Source organism: Struthio camelus, chromosome 1 (genome assembly GCF_040807025.1).
Source record: "Struthio camelus isolate bStrCam1 chromosome 1, bStrCam1.hap1, whole genome shotgun sequence".
NCBI classification, from domain to species: domain Eukaryota; kingdom Metazoa; phylum Chordata; class Aves; order Struthioniformes; family Struthionidae; genus Struthio; species Struthio camelus.
The window spans coordinates 128,017,968-128,027,472 of record NC_090942.1 but is presented as its reverse complement, the minus strand read 5'-3'; positions in this window follow the sequence as shown (position 1 = coordinate 128,027,472).

Below are 9,505 nucleotides of genomic sequence, written 5' to 3'. Positions count from 1 at the left end.
AGGAGAGAAGACTGTAATTATGTCAAGTGTGACTGAAAAGAGGAAATTATGATGGTGACAGCTGCTCAGTTTTACCTCTAATGTAAGCGCTGCCGCAGGCATTCCTATGTACACTTAGGAGTAAAGGGAAAAACTGTTTGTAAGTTGATTTGTGTTAGCTATGTCATATAAAAGTCCTGGCAGTCAGATTACCTCTCTTAACATTGCAGTGAGAGTACTCATCCCCTGAGGTGCTCAACCAAAATCATCACCTTAATCTGGGAGTCCCTGGAGAGAAGTGGGGAAGTTCCAAATACATAAACAGCTGTTGGAGGGGAAATTTAAACAAACCACATGCTTCCTCAGTGCTAAACCCTAGCACTCACAAAATGCTTTCAGACTAGAGCCAAGAGGATTTTTCATGAGGTTAGTTTATGTCACTTAGAAGGATTAATGGTGAATGTCTCTACTGGGTTTTGCTTTCATTTTCAGAATTACTGAATTTTATGGCATAATTACATCAGTTCTTTCATTTTAAATTCAGTTTCGAGTCTTGCAACAAGGAGATAGTTTCTATCTCCATGTCTACAGTTAGTGAAAGGCAACTTTACCCACTGAGCTGCGCAAGATAACTGAAACGGCATTTTATAGACTGTTTTCCCTTCCGTAATATTTAACTCCTCCAACTAAGTAAATACACCACTCTTCTAGAGAGGACTTGGATTTCCTTCTTATGCACGTTACCTTAAGAACGATTAAACTTCAAGCTTATTTTGCAAAATGCAATTTGTGCTTCATCAAACAGCTCACAGCAGCCTTTTTATAGGGTTGTGTACTGTGGAGTTAAGCGCTGCCGGAGCTGTTCTGCTGCAAGGATGCCTTTGCCACGTTCCAAGGCAGGCTGGGAAGAAAACTCCTCCTCCTCGTTTCTCTAAAAGAGGTGGCAGGGAATGAGGGGCTCAGAGCTACCTTTTCTGGAAGAGCAAACAAGACTTTGGCTGCTCCCTGAGATCTCCCTGGGAAACACACAGTCCATAGTAACTCTGGGTGTCATGGTTCCTCTCTACAAATGTGGCCTAAAAATAGAGCTAAAATATGACTGCTCCAGATACAGCCTTGCAGTAAACACGGAAACTGAGTACATAGCCATGCAAAGCTTTGTTTATTTTTCTGTCATGGTATGTAAACAGCTAAAATGTATTGACTGTAGCTTATTATTTCAGGGTCAATTCCCAGTAAGCTTAAGAAAGTCTTCTGTTGTTGCACTAGTCTATCTCACTGCAGATCTTGTTGGCTAATTTCACATCTACAAGCTTTTCTTCTGCAGGCATTTTGATTCATTGAGCTTATAATGTAAAGGTTTTCTAGTTACATGCCAAGTAGCATAAACATTTATATTATGATTGCCTAAAATTATCTGTTGTAACTTACTTTTCAATTGCTAATGACTTGAGTGAACATTTTCCAGTTTTTATATCAGGCTAAAAGCAGAAGTCAATTCTCAAGGCAAAAAACAGCTCAGCCGTTTAGAAATGCTCAAACATAGGTAGTTTTCCTAACATTGATCATTTTTGGACTGTACAAAAGTATATTTAATTTCCATTGGAAAGCCTATGCCCAGATTTATCAGTCTTTTGTTAGAAAGACTTTTAAGTCTTTCATAAGAATCATCTTTCGCCCATGCAAGAAAGACTTGTATAGCGTCACAAGAAACATCACACACAGGCCTTACCACAAAGAACTAAATCTCTCAGGAGGACATCAGCAAAATGTATGATGCTTTTCCAGGCTTGCATGGCCAAGGGCAACCATGATTCTGACATTTACGAATCCCTAAGCATCTGAATTTGCAACCTGAATGATCCTTTAGCTCAGCTTGCAGTATAAGCGTAGCCTGGTGTGTTTGGGTTGCATGCATGCCCATAGCTGTTTGCCCTCTATACCTAAAGCTTTAATATCTCATCTAGGACAAAAGGCTGCCTTGGAGGGAAGTAGGGCAGTTTCTCGAGGTCCTGACAACAAGGGCTCTAGAAAGCCTGGCGAAACAGCCTCCCTCCTTTCCCAGCTTCCTCCAGATGCTTGCAGCTGCTTCCTTCTCAGCTGCTGTATGGGTGAAAGCAGCCATGCCAGCAGGAGTGGGAGGAAGGGTGAGACAGACATGTGTGAGACAATTTACCCTAGCTATCAAGAAAGCCCTTGCTCTCCCTTGTTTAGGATGAATGCAGCCTGAACTTGCAAGCTTTGTTTTGATGGCGGCTGCATACCTACTGTAGCCTGCCTTTCCAGTTATCCATTATACACTATGAATGCCGTGCATCCCCAAGTAGCAAGACTCAAATACAGATGACCCTTCTCTGGCACAGTTCCCTGCATCTCCTGTATACTCCTTCTTAGCCTCTACTTCTTGGGAGCTGGCATCCTTTATTTTACCATGCATGGTCTTTAACCCTTGTGGCCATTTCCATGGCTCACTTGTGCTCTGTCAAGCTAAGGAAGTGGCCCTGACATGCACGTAGCTGGTCAGAAGAGCGTGCACAGATTCTCAGGAGGGAATGGAAGAAAGACTCCAGGAACTATGTTTTTTGCCACACCACCACAGTTGGTCACCACTACCATGCCATTTCTGGCAGCCCTGGCCATCGACAGGAATAGTTCCCAGTGTCAGGAGCAGAACAAACATCCTGAGCAGCAATACTATAAGGTGGAAGCCGTAAACTGGACTGCCTCCTTTCTCTAACACCAAAGCATCACAAATACCACGGAAAGCACAGAAAGGAAAAAAAGCTCCAAGTATGGAAACTTGATCAAAGAGGATTCAGCAACATGTATGTGGAAGGATTGTAAAAGGTTATGTGGAACTTTCAAAAAAATGCAATATCTCACCCATACAAGTTGTTTTATGAAGCCTGCATCCTGTGTCCTGCTGTCCTGCCTCCTCCCAGTAAGCCTGGCATCCCTGGCATGTTTCCCTCCCAGTGTAGCACCTTTGGTCCCCGCACCACCGCTGCCCTCATGGATATCACACAGTACTCCAGATTCTTCCCTAAAGGAAGGGGTTTATTCCCTAAACCCCTCCACCATGCACTTGGCTTCCTCTCATTTCTCCAGCACTCTTGCTGTTTCTCCTCCCCAGTCTGGGAAGATGATGCACGCACATTTGTCATGCAGCAGGAATGCCAGTCAGACCATGAAGGTAGCCGGGAGGGCAACCTTTGCTTTTTTTCCCCTGCAACTGACTGACCCTTTGCCTCACTGATTTGTCATGCTTTCATGTGGCTCTGAAACATCCTGTGTGAGTGTTACAGCGGGACTCCACGCCAATCTCACATGCCTCTTCTTTTCCTGTCAGAATCTTCAGGTATTTCTCTTCAGTGGCTTAGGCAGAAAAGGATCCAGCAACCAGCCCTGAAAATGAAAGCCTTGCTAGGTGTCACACAAAACTTCTGATATGGACAGCCAACTTCACATTTTGAAAAAGCAAACAACATGGAACAGGGTGCAGTAATGTTTACAGACGTCGTCCTACTAAATTTACACCTACAGGTTTTGCACAGCCAGTCTCACAAATGACAAACACAGACTCACCAGAAATAAGCTGAAAACTGCAGAGAGGAACAAGGCAGGGGTGGAGAGGATTTTGTTGTTGTTGTTGTTGTTAAGGACCGTGTGAAAGAAAGGGAGCAATGAATGCACTGTCTTTCATTGCCTCGGCAGGACAAGAGCTATGCAGGGGCCTAAGCACGCTCAGTGCAATAGAGAAGAGAGCGAGAGGGCCGCAGATGACATGCTCCCAGGCATGCAAAAGAGGAACAGCTAATACAAGAAGATGCAACATGGCAGGAAGAAGCAAACACAGAGACAGTCGGAGAGTCCCTGGAGCAGAGGTGCAACGGGAAGGAGTGAGGCGGGGAATTCACTGAATCCTCTGTGCAGCGGCTTTGGCTACAGCTTCACCTCTGGTCTCCCTAGGGCGGGCGGCAGGGAACTGGGTTATGCTCCCACATCTTCCAGCTGTATGTGTGTATGCCCAGGGAATGACTGCAGCTAGACCAGCCAGAGAACATAAGGGACAATGCAAAGGGGATAAATGGAGATTTTGCCTAGTTCAAACGAGCAGGACGCAAGACAAGGTGCGAGTATGTAATGGAGTCAGACATACTCCTGACTATAGACAATATGTTTATTTTAAATGCCTTACTCCTAAGAATACAGCATTCTTAAGCCTGCTGCAAGGCAGGAGTCAGAACAGCCATTATGTCTTCTCCTTTCAGACAGGCAGACCTTTTCAGCAAAGTCCCTCCCTCGGCAAGGGGGGCCAGGACATGAGAAACTAAAGGTCCAGGGCAGCTGGAGTGAAGAAAGGGAAACCAAAGAGAGGAAAGGAATCCTCTCAGTGAACCACATGCGGTGGAGGCGGAAGGGAGCAAGGGATGGGAGCAGAGGGGAGAAAGGGAGATAAAGTTATGATGAATGGCATGCGAGATACAGTTGTGTCACTGAAGGAAAGATAAAAAAAAGGCAAGTACAAAAAGGAGCCAACAGGACTGAAGGTGGGGGAACATGCAAAGAGACATAAAGAATCAGGTGAGGAAATCTCCTTGGAAAGACACGTGGCATTGGGGTACCGGCTTTCACAGCGCTATGGCTAGGAAAGTTTGATTTGCAGCTCTGTGGCTTGCGCTTACAGCCAGTGGTTGAAACTTCCTTAGAAGTACAAACTCATGTTTCCCAATTAGTGATTATTTTGTCTGGACAATGCAGAAGCTCAGAAGCTGTTAGTGCTGAGGAATTTGGTGCCGGTAATCATTGTTATCATGTGCATTTGTAAAGGTCCTCATTAGCCCAGTACCTGAGTACACAAGGAAGTTGACAGAGTCAAGCCAGCCAGCTGCGAACCTGCCTCCAGCATGTAGTTGTCATTGCTAAGAATTTTGCAGCTCATTTGGGACAGCCTCTGCCCATGCTGCTTTACATTAAGCACTGAAAAGAAAGCTTCCAACGCACACATGTAGATGGCATTCATAATGGGAGACTACAAACTAAAAATATTTGTCAAGAATTATCAAGAGCCATGCCAGAAATTATCTGTACAACAAAAGCATCTATAAAATGCAGGAGACTGCCCCGAAAAGCTGATTTTTAGATTGCAAACACTGTGGTATCATGACAGCTTCTCACTGAGAGTTGTAGAGTGCGTATTTGCACTTTTATTCTAAATCCTTGTTCAGCTGCTGAAAGAGCGAAAGCCATTCTTGTATTCTCTAAAAGCTCTTTTTAACTCTCAGCTCTCACTGTGGGAGACTGGAGTCCAGCTATTCTTTCCACTTGAAGATTAGGTACCTAGAATTTTGGACATGTAAAGTTCTTTGGAAGCAGACAAAAGTAGGTTAAAAGCAAATACATTTGTTAGGAGTTATTTCACTAAATACAGAAATAAAGTACTGCTGGTTCTTATCCTTACTTGTCATACCATTTTTCCGAAATGTTAACGTGTGTTATTCTCCCCCAAAAAAGAGCTTTATCTTAAGCAAAAATTGTTCATAATTATATTGTTTGTGAGAGAGAATATAAAATATCACTGAGAGCATGACTGCAACAAAATCAAATTAATGCACTTAAATGCCCAGGTTGCAAAGTTTAACAAGATTCACTCATTTTGTGTATCAGTGGATGAAAAGTAATTCCTCTAAAACTGAATTTATAACTATCAGTTTTGCCTTATGTACAGAGAGTGTTCTCACATTTCTTCTGGATTTGGCTAGTATACATAATGAATAGAGTGATCCTAATTCAGAATCCAAACCTTTGCCCACAAGATTTTACCCAAAGAGAAGTCACGTTGGCAGCTCACGCTAGACCAGATGAGTTTAAAAGAACTAAAGAACCAATAATGACCCTCAGCCAAAGTTTATCTTTCCGTGTTAAGCTTCCTACAAAGATTTTAAAAACATCCCGCCTCCCCATAGAATAAAAATAAATTTGCAAAGCAGCAGGAAATAATCATTTTAAATCCTTAATACAAGTACTATTAAACATTTAAATTTCCCCTTTAAATATGTCTCATTTTATGTTTATAGCCAGAGTGTTTTTCTTAGTGCCTAGTTTTATCTCAGGAGATTAGTTGCCTAAATCAATATTTACTGCAATTATTCAGTTGAACCACTAAATAAGATCTTATCTATAGAAGAGCAACCAATATTTTATTTCAAAAGATGTGAATTCTAAAAACTGGGAAATATGGACTATAACACTGAATTTGTCCACCTTCATTTATTTACACTGCACAAAATGTACTACCATAGATAAGCTCCTATAAAACAACGCCATCACTTTATATTTATCATTCCTTTAAATCACTTTAGATTAATAACAGTTTAGGGACCATTCACCACTTGTCATCTAATAATATGCTTTGAGGTTACATAAAAGAGAGGAGAGTATCACCAACATTATTCACATGGATATACTCCTTACGGCATCAGTTGTCTGTTATCTAAGATAACCTGGGCCTGAGCTACAGCAGGTACAGAAAACCCCAGTGGCAGTACAGCTGCAGACCCGAGTCGCTCTGGCATCTCTGTACCACATTCCAGTTTCTGCAGGCGCTCATTAGTCAAGCTGGCTCCAGGCAGATAAGACACAGAGAGATGCCTGAACCACTTACACAGTCCGCTCACAGACAGAGTAATCTTCCCACAGATTTTGGAGAGTGAACAATCTTAGCAGTGGGACTCTCAGAAACTTTACTTTCGAAGTCTTAGTCAATGCCCTCGGTAAGCTATCCTCCTTGTCAATACAGAAGAAAGTGAACCCTTTATTTTCTAATCTCTTTCTTTATTCTGTTGCTTTTCCCAGGGTTGTATGTTAAATCGTTCCTTTAAGTTGCAGATGAAGAAACAGCTGCATATATAGAGCAGCCATTCTAGAGACAATCAACGAATCCAGGGTGTGATTTTTCTTACCTTAATTACTGATTGTCTTTGATTTGCGAGATCTGTTAGTTGTGCAGCTTTTGTTCAAGGACTGTTAAAATTATTGTTTAAGCTGGTAGGTGTACTTAATGTGGTATAAAATACTAAACACGTTTTCCTAAAGTAGTATGAATCCCCTTTCCCAATGAGACTCTGTCTGGTAAGACAACGTCTTAGATCTTTTTCATGTACATCCACTTTCAAATTATGATAATCCGAGACTGCTAGTCCTACATATACACCCAAGCATGTAGAGACATTAAGAATAGGTATCCTTGTTTCAGCGTGCAAGTTGTACAGTAAGCAGTGGAGCAAATGTAATTTGATTTCCTATGGGTTTGCGTCCTTCATCTTTTGATCCTCACACTGCGATAACTTCGGCAACCCTCGTCCTCCAGGCCATATCCGTTCTCCTAAAGGCACTGCCGGGGAGATCCTGCAGGTCAGCAGGCCTGGGGGCGCAGAGCGCCCCGTGCCTGGCCTGAGGGACAGCCCTCTCCAGCATGGCCACTTCCACACCCCATGGCGCTCAGCCCTCACCTCCTCAGGACCCCGAGGCCTCCGGGGATCCTTGTGCGTACCTGTGTTCTCAGTTCACAAAACCGTAACCACCTTGCAGCCTCCACAGCAATGCTTTCATAAAATTAAGCTAAAAGTTGTGCACCCTGGATATGGCCTGCTTGGATAGAGTTGGAGGCCTATGTAGGACTGTGGGAACTAAACCTCGTGAGGTCTCATTCCTGCTGCCTGTAACGACCAGCCCCTGAAGCAAGGTACTCCTGAACCCCATAGCGGTTTTAGCTTGGAGGGAGATTGTTAACTCACTCCAAAACAGAGCGTGGGAGTGATACAGGAGCGTATACATGCAGTGCAGGGCAGCCAGGGTACCAGAGCCCAGGAGCAGCCAGAGAGCTACGTGACCAGACATGCAAAAACAACCCACGGTCCCCACCGCACTTTGTGATTATTTTTCATTTTACAATTAAGCATCCACAGTACGTAAGCACTTAGCAATACACTAGATACACACGTATGACAAGCAAAGACTTAAGGCTGTGCATTTTATTTTCCCATTTCCTGATGTATGAACAGCTATGTAGCTTTACCTTTTCATTTTGCAGTATTAGATATTTAACTTTGTTTAATAGTACTAGTAAAATTGACACTTATAGCTCATATTTTGGTTACCTTGGGATAGATCTTTTAACTAAGATTTACTGTGTTAAATACATCACCCAGTTTTGCTGTACAAAAAAATCAATCAACAGATTATGGCCTCTTGCAATGCTAGCGATATCTATGAAGTCAGTGAAAGCTCTCTGTACACGTAGAAGAAATAGCGAGTCAAAGCTAGTTAATGCAGTGAGTATCTGGGAGGAGAATTTGCTCACTGACTTTGAAATTTTCCACATCGCGGGCGAGCTGATCAAGCAATAACTGCTTTGTGACATGCTGCAAAGCTGATTATGCACCTTTGTTTTGTATTTGGTTTAAATAATATTTCCATGTTAATCTGTAGTAGTTTCCTAAGTGACTGCGTAGTGCCTACTTATGCAGAAGTAATACATTCTCTTATTTTATAGTTTACAAGACAGTTGGTTTTAAAATTTTACAGGCACAGAAGCTGAGTAATGCACTCAGCTGCGAGTAGCTTTTTGACTCCTTATCCTACAGTAGATTTCAGTAGGAGACATTTCCTTAAGAGATATCTGCCAGAAGAGAGGAAAATGTGCTGGTGTCTTACAGCTATGTGAGAAAGTTACATAGGTAGATACAATATTTATTAAGCACAGTTTTAAAGAAGTTTTTCTTTAATCACATGGGGAAATAGGGGATTTAGAGAGAATAACAGAGCTTGTAGTATGTTCAAAATTCAGCATGTTGTGTCATGCTGCACCAAATTGGGAAGTGAGATGAGAGAATCCAAGCAATATTCATAGAAAATAGGCAACCTACTCTTCCCTTAGAGTTTTATTTGTATCTAGTCAGTATGAGAGTGAATATTATCAAATAGAAATGTATATGGTCCTTCATGAGCACACAAAGGAAAGATGAGCAATGCAAAAAAGCATTTTCTGTTGTATCGCTGCTTCTGCTGTTGTTTCGCTGTGTAATATGGAGACAATCTGAACTCTGTAAATGTGTCCCAATTAAATCCAATAGTGTTACAATAGTACTGCTGAATTTCTGAGCTACATTTTTTTCTTTAGCTAGAGGATTACAGAGTTAAAAAACAATACTCTTTCCAAAATATTAAGAAATCCAGTTTGAAAAAACTCTTTTCCAGTTGGCTTTTAATCAATTTGCTAGTCATCCCAGATAATAAGGTATAGCAATATCAGTTAAAATACTTGGTGTCAGATTTTGCCATTGAGGGGATCTCCATAGCTTTCAAGGATGACCTTTGATGATCATTAAAAGTAAATGAATACAAAAGTATCAGCCACCTATAGAAACTGGGAGAAGAAGTGGAGTCCTGATGAATTCTTCAAACGCATGAAACTGAGCTAGTCTGTCATGTATTGATTCTTTTAAGCACCATAGGAATCTAAATT